Below are 17,174 nucleotides of genomic sequence, written 5' to 3'. Positions count from 1 at the left end.
ACATATATACATATAATACATATATATATCTTTCAAAGTTATGTACCAGCTTAACAAAGTGCAACATTCTTTGTTATCAATATAAGTAGATGTGATGAGTGCTATAAATTCTTTAAGCTAAAATATTGCTAAAGAAAGAATCTAGTCTATTCCTATATATCAAACTGCTATTTTCTCTCTCAACTGGCAAGTTTAATAAGAAGAAAAATGAGCTCAGCCACCACACCTGACATTTATTTTCTTGGTGTCACAGCCATTTCCTTTGATACCAGCCTACTAGTGTGCTTTTATCTGTCTGATGAGAAAAAGAAAGTGTAAGGTTATGAGTATGTTCTTAGTTATTTTGATGTTATGTTCTTTCACCAATCAATAACTTCAAACTTTATTCTCAAGTCCCATTATTTGGCTATATCATTTTTGACATATCCTTGAAAACTCTAATTCTAGGTGGAGGTTAACATGGGTGGCTGTGTGCCAAAGAGCAGTCACACAGTAATATCCAGACACTTGCTACAGTACCTGCTTTGCCTTTACACATTCGTTGCAACCCACTCATGATCTGAATCAGCCAACAAAGTGAAATAAACTGTGTGTCCTCTTTTTATATTAAATGAACTAGCTATACTTTAAATGTAAGCATGCTAAAAGCTGTTAATCAGTGGTCTCACAAAATGCAAAGTTGGGAAATGAATGAAAATGCAGAATTTCTTTTGTGATTAGGCAAAGAAAGCATAATTGTGTGATTGGGCTGTCCTCACCAACAGTAAAATTGTAATCTTATTTCCTATAGCTCTTCTAAATTCTTTTCTTCTGTGCCAAGAGGTCAGCCCTGAAATCATGTACAAACAAGTAACTCTAGACATACACAGCAAGTTGTATTAACATATTCAAACATGTATGTGTGTTTGTAAAACAATAACAATAAGAAAAGGAGGCCATGATTTCAAGAGGGAACAAGGCTAGTACAAGGAAAGGATTGAGAGGAGGAAAGAAGTGTGGGAAATAGTGTGGTTATATTTTAATGAAAAGCCAAAATAAATATCTTGTTCTGGGTCTGAAATATATCTGAGATATGGCTCAGGGGTTAAAATTGCTTATTGTTCTTGGAGGCGACCTGGTCTTTGGGCCTGGAGCTTGTTGCAATTTACTGTAGATATCTACCCACTTAACTTTGGAATAATTGGGCAGGTTATTACTTTTGTTTAGATTACACCCATTGTTGTTTTTCTGGTGAAACAGAGAAAGAAGCAGTTCATACACCTGTAATAAAAAAGTACTGTGGGTTAAATCAGACACAGGAAGAAACATCCAAATCATGTCTGCTTCTATCTATTTTAGCCTCAGTCAGCCAAACTTTCGCCCAGATAGCTGTACAGCAGTTTTTTAGGTGGTAGGGTGCACCATGATAGAACTAAGTCAATGAGATGGGAGAGTTTACGAATATCTTAAGTGTCTTCTTAACGCTTCTTATACCCATTCCTGGTCTCAAACCTTGGCTCTGAGTTGTTCACACATTTTAAGTAAACCAGGGTGGGTTTTTTTTTTTTTTTTTTGCTTCTGTATTTCTTACCCTACAGTACCTTCATGACCATTATTTAGAAGACATTATCAGTACCCTATGCAAATTGCTAACCTTTTCAAGCAGCTGTAATCTTAGGGGATATATTTGTATCAGATTTTTGTGTTCAATCATCATAAAAATTTCTATCTAGTAGTTGATAATAATGATTTCTTTTTGACACATTTTCATTTTGTTTTCTGTTATGATTCTCTATGTAGTTCTTCTACTTAGGAAATATTACAGAGTAGACAATTCTTGTAAAGTGTGCAATATAAAAATTACCCCTTTACTCTCCCAATCCCCCCATCCCCCCATCCCACCCCACCCCCATGTTCCCATATTTTGTCCGGCAATCTTGTCTACTTCCAATATCCAGGAGGATAACTATATGTTTTTCTTTGGATTCACCTTCTTATATATCTTCTCTAGGATTTTTTTTTTTACGAATTATAGGCTCGATGTCCTTTATTTATGGCTAGAAACCAATTATGATTTCCCATGTTCATCTTTTTGGGCCTGGGTTACCTCACTCAGGATGGTGTTTTCTATTTCCATCCATTTTGACGGTGGAGGAGGACTGAGAAACCAAGGACAATGGCGATGAGCATGAACTCTACAGCATGGATGGGCTCACTGTGAGCCTTGTCAGTTTGGTTGCTCACCTTCCTGGACTTAGGGGGAGTTGGGAGGACCTTGGACTTAACATAGTGAAGGGAACCCTGATGGTTCTTTGGCTTGGAGATGGGCAGAGTGAGGGTATGGGTAGAAGGGAGGGGAGGGAAGGGGGAGGAGGAGGGGAGGAGATGGAAATTTTAATAAAAAAAATGAGAAAAAAAATTACCACTTTACAATAAAAGTAGATGTTAAAAAAAACCTGGCCTCATAAATATTTCTTTGAAAGGACATATTATTAAGTGTTAAATGTCAAACATCTAGCTAAAATACCTTTTTGAAAATTAATATTTACATGCAGTATTAACATAATTAAGATATTTTAAAAATAGATAACCTATAAAACCTTTGAAATCACCTTCATGTTTCCTTTTGCTTATACAAATAGTATTTTATTTCACATTGCTTATTTTATGTCCTAAATAAGTACCACACTTTTTAATGGATTAAACAAACATATATTTTGTGTTGCTAATTGTTTCTGAGAATTAAAGCCAGTCCTTGTGCATTCTGAATACGTGGTCTGACAGTGAATCACACATATAGGTCTATTTTTCAGACGAGGTAACTCAGTAAACATAGACTGGTAAGTTTTTTGCCATAATACACATACTTACAGGAAAGCATGAATGAGAGTGGATTGCCTTAGAATTACAGCAGAAACACACCCAAAACTAGGTGGTCGGTCATGTTGTCATTTTTGTTGATTCTCCAGTCTACATAGCATCTTACATGTTCAACGCGTGGTCTGTTTAACTTCATATTGCTGTGCTCCCTTTCTCTACACCTTCCTTTATCTTGTCTTTCTCACCCTTCTTTCTTTTTTTGTCTGTGTTTTATTTTTGAATGTCCTGTCATTCTTTTTCTCTCGCTTTCTCACAGTTTCTCCTTTCTTTTTTTTACTCCCTGACTTGTCAAGCAGTGGTTGTACTACTTCCCATGCGTACAACTGCTTATACTAGCTAATTCTATCTGTCAGTTCCTAAATGTTCTCCATGTGCTGGACATTGAACACTACTTTTATCAGATGAGTAGTTAGGTTTGGTAGTGCTTAGGTTTCAATGGCAAGTTCAATTCAATTTGTGTGTGGTTTGATTAAAATCATGCTCTGACAGCTTTGAAATTAAACTCAAAGTAACAGACTACTGAATTGATATTAATGTTGATAGAGTAGAAAGCTCACGGGTTCTGTATGTCACGTTTAGTTGAGTGTCCAGTCCCTTTCTTTGTTAATTCTCACTAGGTTCATTTAAAAAATGGAGCAAAGCTATAATATTGCAGGAGTATTTAAAAACAAGTAACATTATACTTTATTTGCCTATGACTTTCATCTATAAAATTATTTTTTGACTTACTGTTTTTTAAAAATTTATTAGAATATATTAAATATACAGACTATTGGATTCATTATGGTATATTATACATATGTAATGAATTTCAATCATATTTAGTTCATATTGCACTAACTTGTCTGCTTCTCACTCCCATGTGTCCTCTTCCACTTCATAGCTAGTTTTTCTCCTACTTTGATATCCTCTTATTTTAGTTACCCAGTTTAATTACTTACAGAATTACTTAATTAGAATTACTTACAGGATCATGAGTGAGGGGTTATTTAAAGGAGTGTGGTCAACTTACCAGTGACTGCACCAATGAAGAAAATATCTAGCAGTCACCAATAAGAGATGTTACCTTGGAGTCTCCCCCCCATACCCTTTAGCAAGAGACAACTGCCTATAGACCCTCAGGGAGGAGTATGGCCTCCTAAACCCCTGCTTGTCCATGATGGAAGGTTGACAAACCCACTCTTCCTCAGGTCTTGTTGGTTCATACATTTGGAGGGTTCAAGACATGACTGGTGCTAGGGAACCTCCCAGGATTCCACAAGGGTGCCCCCAGCTAAGACTCCTAGCAATGGTAGAGATGGTGCTTAAACTGATCTTGCTCAGAAATCAGGTTGATGACTACTTTAATTGGCATCATAAAACCTTCATCCAGAAACTGATGGAAAAAGATGCAGACCAAATCCAGTTGAAGAAAGGGAGGAGGGGTTATATGAGGAGGAGTCAAGATCATGATGGGGAAACCAACAGAGACAGCTGACAGGAGCTAGCAGGAGCTCACTGACTCTGAACTGATAGGACTAAACTAGGCCCTCTGAATGAGGGCGACAGTTCTGTGGCTTGTGCAGTCTCTGAGGCCACTAGCAGTGGAACCAACATTTATGCCTAATGCATGAACTGGCTTTTTAGAGCCCATTCCCTAAGGAAGGATACTTTGTTCAGCCCTGATACAGAGGGGAGAGACTTGGTCTTGCCTCAACTTGATATGGCAGATTTTGTTGACTCCCCATGGCAGGTGTTACCCTATTTGAGGAGTAGATGGAGGGTTGGGGAAGAAAGATAAGGGAGAACAGGAGGAAGGCAGGAAGGGAGAAATGGGGTTGGTATGTAAAATGGAAAAAAAAACCTTCTAAATTAAATAAATTTTAAAAAAGAAAAGAAACACCAAAGAAGCATGAAAAGAAACATTTTATCAAAATAACAGCATTACAAGAGTGATGCATGAGTCTTAGATACACAAACAGTTAATTTTCTAATTGAAGTAGGATTCATGAGGAAAATAACAAAATCAATGCTGGAAAATAAGAAGAGCATCTTGTGTAGTTAGGATCTAAAATGGGCTAAAGGTTTGCTCTTCAGGATGGTATTCTTGGAATATAGCATAATCTTTGAAAGGTAAGGCCTAGTAAAATGTCCTTATGCGAATGCTCTTAAAAGGATTCTGTACTTCCAATTTCTTCATTTTTTTTCTGACCATGAGTTCAGTAATTATTACTCTAGCATAAGTACTCACTATGGTATGTTGACTCAGCATGAGCATAAAGTAGCCAACTAGCTAGGCTATAAAATTATTAACTCCTTAAAATATTTTGGTTGCATCCCCTTATGGATAACACATAAAATATAAATATCTAAAATCATGATTTTGAAGAAAACTTGTTAGGTAATTAGTGCAGGCAAATTTGAAACTGTCTCTTGGTAGGCATTTATCATCATCATTGTAATAATTGACAATCAACATTTAGAATAAAATCATCATGATAATCTTTACTAAACTATTGTACATAAAATTAAACTGAACCTAAACTAGATATTCTCCCTAAAGTTAAGTATCTGCCACAAAGTTTTCTTTTACTGATCTTTTTTTATTAAAAATTTCCATCTCCTCCCCTTCTCCTCCCACTTCCCTCCCCTCCTTTCCACCCATACACCCACTCCCTCCCTCTCCAGGCCAAAGAGCCATCAGGGTTCCCTTCACTATGTTAAGTCCAAGGTCCTCCCAACTCCCCATAAGTCCAGGAAGGTGAGCAACCAAACTGACAAGGCTCACAGTGAGCCCGTCCATGCTGTAGAGTCCAAGCCCATTGCCGTTGTCCTTGGTTGTCTCAGTCCTCCTCCACCGTCAGCCACATTCAGAGAGTCCGGTTTGGTCGTCTGTTCCATCAGTCCCATTCCAACTGGACTTGGTGATCTCCCGTTAGTTCTGTCCGACCATCTCAATGGGTGAATGCACCCCTCATCGTCCTGTCTTCCTTGCTCATGATCTCCCTCCTTTTGCTCCTCATCAGAACCTTGGGAGCTCAGTCCAGTGCTCCAATGTGGGGCTCTGTCATTTTCTCCATCCATCACCAGGTGAAGGTTCTATGGTGATATGCAAGATTTTCATGAGTATGGCAATAGGATCTGGACATTTCTGGCTCCCTCTCCTCAGCTGCCTAAGGAACTAGCTGGGGGGCATCTTCCTGGTCACCTGGGAACCCCTCTAGAGTCAAGTCTCTTGACAACCCTAAGATGGCTCCCTTAATTAAGATATATGCTTCCCTGCTCACATATCCACCCTTCTTATATCCCAAGCATCCCATTCCCCCAAGCTCTCCCCATCCTCCCCTTTACGCTTTTCTCTCCCCATTCCCCATCCCCCCATCCCACCCCACCCCCAAGTTCCCAATTTTTGCCGGCAATCTTGTCTACTTCCAGTATCCAGGAGGATAACTATATGTTTTTCTTTGGATTCACCTTCTTAATTAGCTTCTCTAGGATCATGAATTATAGGCTCAATGTCCTTTATTTATGGTTAGAAGCCAATTATGAGTGAGTACATCCCATGTTCATCTTTTTGGGTCTGGGTTACCTCACTCCTCAGGATTGTGTTTTCTATTTCCATCCATTTGCATGCAAAATTCAAGATGTCATTGTTTTTTTTACCACTGAGTAGCACTCCAATATGTATATATTCCACCCTTTCTTCATCCATTCTTCCACTGAAGGGCATCTAGGTTGTTTCCACGTTCTGGCTATTACAAATAATGTTGCTATGAACATAGTTGAACAAATGCTTTTGTAATATGATTGGGCATCTCTTGGGTAAATTCCCAAAAGTGGGATTGCTGGGTCCTGGGATAGGTTGATCCTGAATTTCCTGAGAAACCACCACACTGCTTTCCAAAGTGGTTGAACAAGTTTGCATTCCCACCAGCAATGGATGAGTGTACCCCTTACTCACAACCTCTCCAGCAAAGGCTATCATTGGTGTTTTTGATTTTAGCCAATCTGACAGGTGTAAGATGGTATCTCAGTGTTGTTTTGATTTGCATTTCCCTGATTGCTAAGGAGGTTGAGCATGCCCTTAAGTGTCTTTTGGCCATTTGAACTTCTTCTGTTGAGAATTTTCTGTTCAGTTGAGTGCCCCATTTTTTAATTGGGTTAATTAGCATTTTAAAGTCTAGTCTCTTGAGTTCCTTATATATTTTAGAGATCAGACCTTTGTCTGTTGCAGGGTTGGTGAAGATCTTTTCCCAGTCAGTAGGCTACCTTTTTGTCTTAGTGACAGTGTCCTTTGCTTTACAGAAGCTGCTCAGCTTCAGGAGGTCCCATTTATTCAATGTTGCCCTTAATGTCTGTGTTGCTGGGGCTATAAGTAGGAAGCGGTCTCCTGTGCCCAAATGTAGAGTACTTCCACCTTTCTCCTCTAACAGGTTCAGTGTGTTCAGATTGATATTGAGGTCTTTAATCCATTTGGACTTGAGTTTTGTGCATGGTGATAGATATGGATCTACTTTCATTGTTCTACAGGTTGACATCCAGTTATGCCAGCACCATTTGTTGAAGATGCTTTCTTTCTTCCATTGTGCACTTTTAGCTCCTTTATCGAAAATCAGGTGTTTTATAGGTTTGTGGTTTAAGATCCGTGTCTTCTATTCGATTCCATTGGTCGACTTCTCTGTTTTTATGCCAGTACCAAGCTGTTTTCAATACTATAGCTCTGTAATAGAGTTTGAAGTCAGGGATTGTAATGCCTCCAGAAGTTCCTTTATTGTATAAGATTGTTATGGCTCTCCTGGGTTTTTTGTTCTTCCATATAAAGTTGGTAGAAGGTGAAGAAAGTTAAGCAACCAGGGATACTGGGAGGTCTTCATGTGGACCGGTTTGGTACCCTTTCACTGTTAGAAAGCCTCAAAGGAGGGAGACTGTTAGGAGATGACATTTTGTTGAGATTACACTGAGATCATGGATACTTGAAAATACTGAAATGTTCTGCAACTGGGCAGAAAGGAATAACTTCAGTCTAAAAAGTTGGACGTGTTCAAGTTTGTTTTCTGTTGTTGTGATAAGAACCATAAAACAAACAAACAAAAACAGGAAAGCGGATTTATTTGACTTTTACTTCCAGGTCACATTAATCTATTAAAGCAATCAAGTTAGGGACTAAAGGCAGGAAATGAAGCAGAAAACATGGAGGAGGAAGAGGAATGATGCTTACTGGCTTGCTCCCAGACTTACTTCTGGCTGCTTTTTCTTATATATCCCAAGCCCACCTTCCTTGGGATGGAAACACTCTAGTGGTCTGGATCCTCCTATATCAATTAATAGTCAAGAAAATGTCTCATAGACCAGTTCTTTTCTCAACTTTTTTTTTTTTTGATTTTTCGAGGCAAGATTTCTCTGTGTAACTTTGGAGTCTGTCCTGGAACTAGCTTTGTAGACCAGGCTGGCCTCAAACTCACAGAGATCCACCAGTCTCTGCCTCCCAAGTGCTGCAATTAAATGGGTGCACCTCCACCACCAGGCTGGAACCATTTATTAAACTGTCATTCCTTTTCCACAGATGTGTCAAAGTCATAACCATTATTAGTCATAAGAGCTTTTATACCTTTTATTAAAACAAGTATATAAACAGGAAATGTGATTATCTCTAAAGATTTTGTCTTGTTGCATCACAGATTATATTTTCATATTGGAAATAAATTTCATTTTTACAACTCTGTCAAGCATAGAACTCATACGTGGCTGCTGGGAATTGAACTCAGGTCCTCTTCAAGAGCAGTACATGCTATTAACCACGGAACTTTCGCTTCAGCCCATGAGTATTTTAATTACTAATTGTGAAGGGAAATAGTCAATAGACAAATCAGTGAAGTAAAATTAGTGTACAGAATTTATAAGTATATATTCTCTCTTATTAATAGGGAGCTTATGACCTTGAAATAACATATTACATTTAATACTTCCAGCGATGTTTATAAATTAAAAATTAATGCTACAATCATTGGTGAAAAACTGTTATGTTCATTTCTACTGATATTTTTGTTTGCTAATGCCCTGCAGTGCAATTTAGTGATATGTAGGATGCACAATAAAGATGTTATGAGATGCCAGGCGGTGGTAGCGCATGCCTTTAATCCCAGCAGTCGGAAGGCAGAGGCAAGCAGATCTCTGAGTTCGAGGCCAGCCTGGTCTACAAGAGCTAGTTCCAGGACAGGCTCTAGAAACTACAGGGAAACACTGTCTCAAAAAAAAAAGATGTTATGAGACTATTTGGTTTTATCTTTTTTTTTTTTTACCATTTTTAAAGATATGTGAGTGGAGGAGCGGTCCTAGAGACACAGGTGGTTGTGAATCCCCTGACATAGGTTCTGTGAACTAATAAGGGTTCTCTGCCAAAGCAATGGCACTAGCTAACCGTTTAGCCAACTCTCTGCAGCCCTATTTGGTTGTCTTTATTCTGACAGTTTATCATAAAAAATATTTCTGAAGATAAAAATATGCATTAAACTGTTCCACATGGTTTGAATATCCTCGAGTCAAATACTGTAATATCAGAAAATATGGTATTATAATCCATTGCAAATTCACATGCAAGGATAGGAGAATGAATTTAAAATATCAAATGTCTTCAACTAAACCTTTTTCTATTTTGCTTACAAAATTATTAAACAGCAGAATTTTATTTTATATTTCAAATGGCAAATGTCCTATGAGGAATTAGAGCAAGCTGGTAGAATTCACTCCATTGAGGAGAGGGAGCCTGAAAAGGCCAGTTCCTATAGCCATACTGATGAATTTCTTGCATATCACCATAGAACCTCCACCTGACGATAGATGAAGAAAATGACAGAGCCCCACCTTGGAGCACCGGACTGAGCTCCCAAGGTCCTGATGAGGAGCAGAAGGAGAGAGAACATGAGAAAGAAAGTCAGGACCGTGAGGGAACCTCCAGCTGGCGACAGATGGGGAAGGTGACTGAGCCCCACATTGGAGCACTGGACTGAGCTCCCAAGGTCCCGATGAGGAGCAGAAGGAGCGAGAACATGAGGGAGAAAGTCAGGAACGAGAGGGGTGCGTTCACTCATGGAGACGGTGGGACAGAACTAATGGGAGATCACCAACTCCAGTTGGAATGGGACTGATGGATCATGCGACCAAACCCGTCTCTCTGAGTGTGGCCAACAGCGGGGGCTGACTGAGAAGCAAAGGACAATGGCTCTGGGCTCTGATTCTTCTTCATGGACGGGCTCTGTGGGAGCCTTCTCAGCTTGGTCGATCACCTTCCTGGACCTGGGGGGAGTTGGGAGGACCTTGGTCTTAGCATAGAGTGGGGAACCCTGATGGCTCCTTGGCCTTGAGAGGGAGGGAGGGGAGGTATGGGTGGAGGGGAGGGGAGGGAAGGGGGAGAAGGAGGGGAGAGAAAGGGGAGAAGGAGGGGAGGGAGGGGGGAGGAGGAGGGAAGGAAATGGAAACTTTTAAATATAAAAAAAATAAACCATGAGGAAAAAAAAAAAAAAAAAAAAAAAAAAAAAAAAAAAAAAAAAAAAAAAAAAAAAAAAAAAAAAACAAAAAAAAAAAGCTTGAGTGGATATGTTTGAGGGCATCTCATCTACAACCAATACATTTACATATGTACTTTCCAGTTTCAAAGTAATCACACCAATATTAATGGCAATTGAAAGATATTTCAAATTTTAGGAAAGAAAGATAGCTTCAGAATAATGTGACAGAACTGGACAGTGAACAAACTTTGACACAACTTGAATGTGATAACATGACTTTTATATTAAAAAACTCATTTTAGATATCACAATTCCTAATAGTATTTTTAATATAAAAGTCAAGTCATTTCTTAAGCAGGAAACAAGAGTGAAGATGGTTACCAGTGATTGCCCTGCTTTTAGTTCTTGTTAATCTTTAATTTTTTAGAAATCAATTTCATAAATGGCTGAATTTGAATTTTTGAATTTGAAAGGCAATGATCTCCTTTATTTAAAATAGTAATTTTTTCAAAGTCAGCTGAGGCAGCTCATCAAACCAAAAACAAGGTAGCTGGAAACAGATACTCAGATCAGGCCCATGCATCTCTGCTTCTCTTTGATGTATTTGCTCTCCCCTCTCCCTCTGTCCTCTTGACAACCACGACTCAGTTGTGCCTCTAGTGAACTAGATATGACCTTGACTTTTACTCACTTTCACCCTGGAATATTTTTTCCATGCACCCCAAGCACTAACTTATTTATATTATCATCTCTATTAAAACTATTAAAAGTTCATCCTTTTTCTGACTGGTAACATATAGGCCAATAGCCTTGTGATGTTCAGCTAAGGCAATGTAATTCCCTGAAGTCAGCTACCAGTGTAAGTGATGCATGCCCTCCAGTATGTTGTTTTGTTAAGCAATGTTGCATTGTAGGTTAGGTATATTAAAATTATTTTACTTGAGTATTTTCCACTTGCAAAGAATTTATTGGGAAATAACTTTCACAATAGAGAAGATTCTTCCTAAAAAAAGGAAAACAATGTTACAATAAATAGTAAAAATATAAAAATTTTATTGTATTCTTATTTTCACAAAGCAACCAAGAGACCATTATTTTTTGCATAACTAAATGTACTACCATTAATGGTAGATGAATTATCGAGATATTGCCTCTCTTAAATTTTATAATTAGTTATATAACTTTGAATATCACTGATTAACATTAATTTTTAAAAGAATAATAAGCAAGTACCCCAAATCAGTAATTCCTCTACTGGTAATATGTAATCATCTTAGATTCTCTACTGTATTAAGATTGGTCTTCATATAATTAATTCATATATGGATGTATTCAATTTTGCATCTCAAATTTTTTTACGACTATATTGAAGGGGAAAAAAGAGAACTTCATGTTCTAACTTTAGAACCTCTTGGGTTTGCCAGGGCAGTTGGATCTGTGTGCATAGTTTGTTTACTGAGGATTGATTCATGACACCCACTTGTCTGTTGTCAAGTGAAAGGCTATGCTGACTCAGCATGATTAAGTCATCTTGTCTCCCTTATACTCCTCTTTGCAGAATGCTGTCATTCACATATCTTTGATAATGAATGGAGTACTTTGTGGTCCTTCACGATTTATTATACTTATTTTATATACATTGGCATTGAATCAATACCACACTCTAAAATGCTCACTATCCTTCAAGTAAATCTTCTTCAAAACAGTAGTCTTATTGACGAAGAGTGCATTGTGTTACATTCTGATCTCAGAAGTATCAAGCAAGAAAAATCTGGAGGACTCTGCCATCTTTTTGGACTGTCAGTACAGGAAGGTCTCTGTAGTGGTTTGTGGTTTTGTATGTTTTCAAGGTTTAATTATAGAATTATGAACTGTTGTTTTTCTGAATTATCCTAGCTCTCCTGGGTGCTCCCAGTTACTGCATTCATATTTGGTTCTTCCAGATCCATTCATTGTCTGGGAGCATGTCAAGGGGAACAGTGCCGTTCTGTACTCCATGAATTTACAGCTAAATACAAAATAAAAGACCAGAGAAAGTAAACTAAAACCTTATACACACTGCATACATAGACTAGAGCTCAACCATTTTAGCTTCCAGCACTTCCTTTTCTCACCTGAACTGATCCTTGAGAGTTACTGATACAAAGGAAAACTGCAGACCTCTCCCTGAGCAAGGCACTATAAACTAGTGCCCTGAATATTGAGATTCATCTTGCAGAAAGCTCATGCCAATAGGAAGGAAAGCAAATTTCTTTATCCCAAATCAACTACAGGTTTATAGATAAAAATAAATGGGGGCTTGGTAAGTGCTCATGAACATTTCTTACAGAAGTTACCTTACATAGCTAACGGTCTATAGAACTGGATAGTATTTCTGACAAATAGAAATGTGTGTTCAGATCAAGATGCTAATAGTAGGGCAAGGATTAGGTCTTGAAGTTTCCAGAAATTCTTCTGGGCCCTATTACCTAAAAACACATTTATCATTCTTCTCTAATTCCCACCACCAGTTTCATTTACTTCATTAGTTTCTTAGAAGATTCAACAAAGAGTGAAGCTGGAGCGTATGAGCTGTGAATAAAGTAAATCTTAATCTCTACAATAAAATAATGCATCATAATTGCCTCAGTAATTCCGAAGGGACAAGTGTGATTCATGCCTATTCTCTAATACTATTGTGCCACTACTGTCCCACTCTCTTTATTTTATTTCAAGGCATTTATACAACCTGTTATTACTGAAACAACCACTGAAGTCATTTTCTATTTCTAAACTGTCCCTCCTTAAATTTATGAACCTTGCAGATACCAGACATTTCAAAGGGCTTCTCACTTTAGCAGCATTAATGTCAAGATCGGAAACACATCTAAGATGTCAAATTCACGACTTGATCTCCTGTCTTTCTCAAACCTCACCTGTCTTCACTCAATTCCTGGCTCTTTATTCAAAACAATACTGAAGACTTAAAATGTGCCTAGGTTTTTAAAGACAGTTTGGAGACTGTATGACTTTAAAAATGTATGACTCTTCCTGTAAGGGGTTAACACACTAAGGCAAAAGTCAGGTCGATTACAGACAAAAAGACTAAGAGAAAATGTTAGCAACAAAATGAGAAAATGTGTAAAAAAGATGAACAAGTACTTATAGACTGGATCCTATCTTTAAAGAAGGGTTTTCCTGTAAGGGTGGAGTTACTCAATTCATAATGTTGCTGATCCAATCTAGCAGATGATGCTTTAGTGTAATACAATTCCAGTTTTCTTGTAGAAGACTGGTGTGTAAGAGAGAATAAGTAAGGTAATGAAGAGGCATAAATTTTATTTTCCAGGCTAGATTGTGCAGTAGATATAAAATGAACTACAAGTGATAATTTTAGTAATATTTTAAATACATTTCATATAGCATAATGTTTCCCAAGGTAACATGATTTTAAGTAATAAAATTAGTCATGGAACATGAATAATTTCATTAATTGTATTTTTCATACACGTTCTTTGAGATACAGTATGCTTGACAGATATTCTAGTTTTAATTAGCCACTTCTCAAGCACTAGTTTGTCACATGTGACCAGTGTCATTTGTTAGAATCTCAATTTGTTAAATATTTAACCAGCTAACTATTTATTTATTTGATTGTTTCCTCATTTATTTATCTTTGTTTTTTTCTTGTAATTATTTCTTTAATTTTTTTGAGATTATACTATGATTTTCCCCTGTCCTTTCCTCCCTCCAGTCTTCCCACACAGCCCATATTGTTTTTTTAATTCATGTCTTCTATTTCATTATTATTGTTATATACATGTGTGTGCATTCCTAATCAGTCTGTATGATATACTTTTATGTGTATATTTTCAGAACTGACTACTTGGTAGTTGCTAGTCAGTTGATATTTAGTTTATTTTATCAGAAGACAGAGAGGATTCTTGTGTGATACCATCTTGGGGAAACATGAATAAACTTTTACTGACTTCAGATAAGTATCCAATGACAGATACTACCAATGACCAATTTGGTGACCAAGTGAGTTTTATTGGGATTATTAATAAGAATATAAGTAAGGAGCCGGGCAGTGGTGGTGCATGCCTTTAATCCCAGCACTAGGGAGGCATAGGAAGGCAAATCTCTGTGAGTTCGAGACCAGCCTGGTCTACAAGAGCTAGTTCCAGGACAGGGTCCAAAGCTGCAGAGAAACCCTGTCTCGAAAAACCAAAAAAAAAAAAAAAAAAAAAAAAAAAAAGAATATAAGGAGTAACTTACAGGAGTAGAAATGGCTTAAGAACAATTGCATCACCAAATCCAATCCAGAATGGGTGACAGCTCAGAAAATGTGGAACTCTTGAATGTTAGCCAAATTCAGGCAGCTCAACAGGGACTGAAGAATGATCCTTTCAGATTGCTCAGTCAATCTAAGCTCCTTCCAGGTATTTTGGATATTCTCTGTTTCCTTCCAGCAACTTATCTGAGAGTGTTTTTCAATGCTCCTTACACCTTACATATACTAGGGGAGAGAATGGACTAATGAATCTGCTCTTAGGTTTTAGGTACTTCCTGAGACCATTGAGTTGTTTTCTTCCTGAGTTTAACAAGCTTCCCTTCAGTTTGGAAAATTTCACCTCCCATTAGAACACATGTTATCTTACCTCCCTTTTAACGTCTGGTGTCTTACACAATTTCCTGACAAGATGAACAGGTTTAACTGGGAGGAAAATTATTTACAACAAGGATCCAGTTATATTTTTACATTGCTAACATGTTTTTACAGAGAAGCCGGAATGGAGAGTAAAGCAGGAACCACTTTGGCTGCACCAGTCCTCTGGGGTTGCTGTAACAAGTGCCAATGAGCAGATTTGGCAAATAGCCTCTCTTCTGCAGACCAGAAGTCTAAAGGCAAGAAGTACAGAAGCACAATCTTTTAGTTCTCTGGGAAAGAAGCCTTCCTGCCTTTTAGAGCAGCTTGCAATTTGTAAACTTTTTTTTTTTCATTGATCTAGAAGGAATGATAGATATAGAAAATTGGCCAGCTCAACTGGGACTGAAAAAGCATGGGATCAAACCAGACTCTCTGAACGTGGCGGACAATGAAGACTGACTGAGAAGCCAAGGACAATGGCACTACTCCATGTACTGGCTTTGAGGGAGCCTAGTCTGTTTAGATGTGCACCTTCCTGGACCTGGATGGATGGGGAGGACCTTGGACTTCCCACAGGGCAGGGAACTCTGACTGCTCTTTGGGCTGGAGAGAAAGGGGGAGGGAAGTGGGGGAGGGGGAAAGAAATGAGAGGTGGTGAGGAGGCAGAAATTTTTAATAACAAAAAAATAAAAAAAGGATAAAAGGAAAAAAGAAAAAGAAAATAAAAAAGAAAATTGGGCATTTTCTTAATTGAGGCCTCATCACTGTGACCACTACCTCTACCTCTATGTGGCCTTCTTGCCAACTTTTCTGTGACACTGTCAAAATGATTTTCTTCTTTTAGAGATTCCAGACATATAAGTTTAACAGCATATTTATCAATCCAATCTCATTTAATGTGGTTGTGTCTTACAATAGTATCATGAAAATAAGGTTATGTATGAAGGTCCCATGTTGGCAGACATTTGGAGGAATTGAAATTTAATCCAGTCGAGAGCTAAGAAGTGGTCTAAGAAGTGGTGTTTTGAACACAATAACTCTCCATGTATCACCCATCACTCAACTTTAGAGAATAGATGACTGCATTGGCAGTACAAATGAAACAGATGTGAATGTGGAACAAATTTTAAAGAAGTAATTAACTAATGATTGTGGTATGTATGGAGAAAAGGATAGGCCTAAAATATCTAGTCCCAACTCCTCTCCTGCTTTCCCTGTTTAATCACTCAGTGCCCACTATTGCTATTCTAAATATTAACATCCAGGGCTTCTGTTGTTGTTTTAAAACTGGTGAATCAGTGGTGCTCTATTCTAATTTACCAACTATGCTTTGCTCATTACTTGAAAAACCATGTTCAAATTGCAGATTTTAAATATGAATTTATTTGCTTATTACATGATAGCATTCTGTCTAGGAAGTTAACTATATGGAGAATCCCAAGCTTGGGCTCAGCCCAACCTAGTATACGCTGGGATCTTCCTTCAGAGCCTGAGTATGTGTGTGAGTTACCTAATCAGTCCACGAACTCTGTATCTTCCAGTACTCAGCCACCCACTCCTTCTTTTTAGCTGACTCCTCAAGACTGATCCAGACAGATGTCAATGGTCCCAGGGTATAGTCAAGAAGGAAAGGCTTGGCTTTTGTGTCACCTTCTTTGACCTCACAGAATCCTGTCCACATAGGCATAAGCATGTGAAGAAAGAAGGTACCTCCCTAACTCAAAGGGCAATATAACTAATGCTAAGACTAATCTAAATTCCAGTGTTCACTGCTGATGATTATGAAACAGCTCCTCTTATTCTCTTTACTTTTCTTCACTAACAGTTTTACATTTCAAACAGAAAAACAAGGTAAAGCTACTGAGTGGGGCTATTTGTTCTACACTCACAGAAGCCACAGCTGTGGCACTACTCTCTGTAGAAAAAAAAAAAAGCAAAAGTAAACAAAATCAAAGATAAAAAAGAAAAGAAAAAAAAAGGAGAAAAGGCTTCAAATCTTTTTTTCCCCCAGTGAGTTAGTAGCAAAGTAATTTAAGCAGCCTTGAGGAAAAAGAAAATAGAAGACATGAAGGGACCATTGCTCACAGTTGAAGGTCATCGTGACTATTATATACCTAGCGGGCAGTCAAACTTCAGAGGCATTGCATTCAGGAGCTCCTAACCTCCATTGATGTAGCCTGAGGCACAGTTGTTGACAGCAG

General features: G+C 38.0%; 1 protein-coding gene across 1 annotated transcript in view; it reads left to right on the top strand.

Moving 5' to 3' along the window:
- Window positions 1–17,174, top strand: part of Ccser1 (coiled-coil serine rich protein 1) — a 626,740-nt gene that overhangs the window by 590,634 nt on the left and 18,932 nt on the right. The window lies entirely within an intron of this gene.

Source organism: Arvicola amphibius, chromosome 2, assembly GCF_903992535.2.
Source record: "Arvicola amphibius chromosome 2, mArvAmp1.2, whole genome shotgun sequence".
NCBI classification, from domain to species: Eukaryota; Metazoa; Chordata; class Mammalia; order Rodentia; family Cricetidae; genus Arvicola; species Arvicola amphibius.
This window is presented reverse-complemented; position numbering and strand designations above follow the sequence as displayed.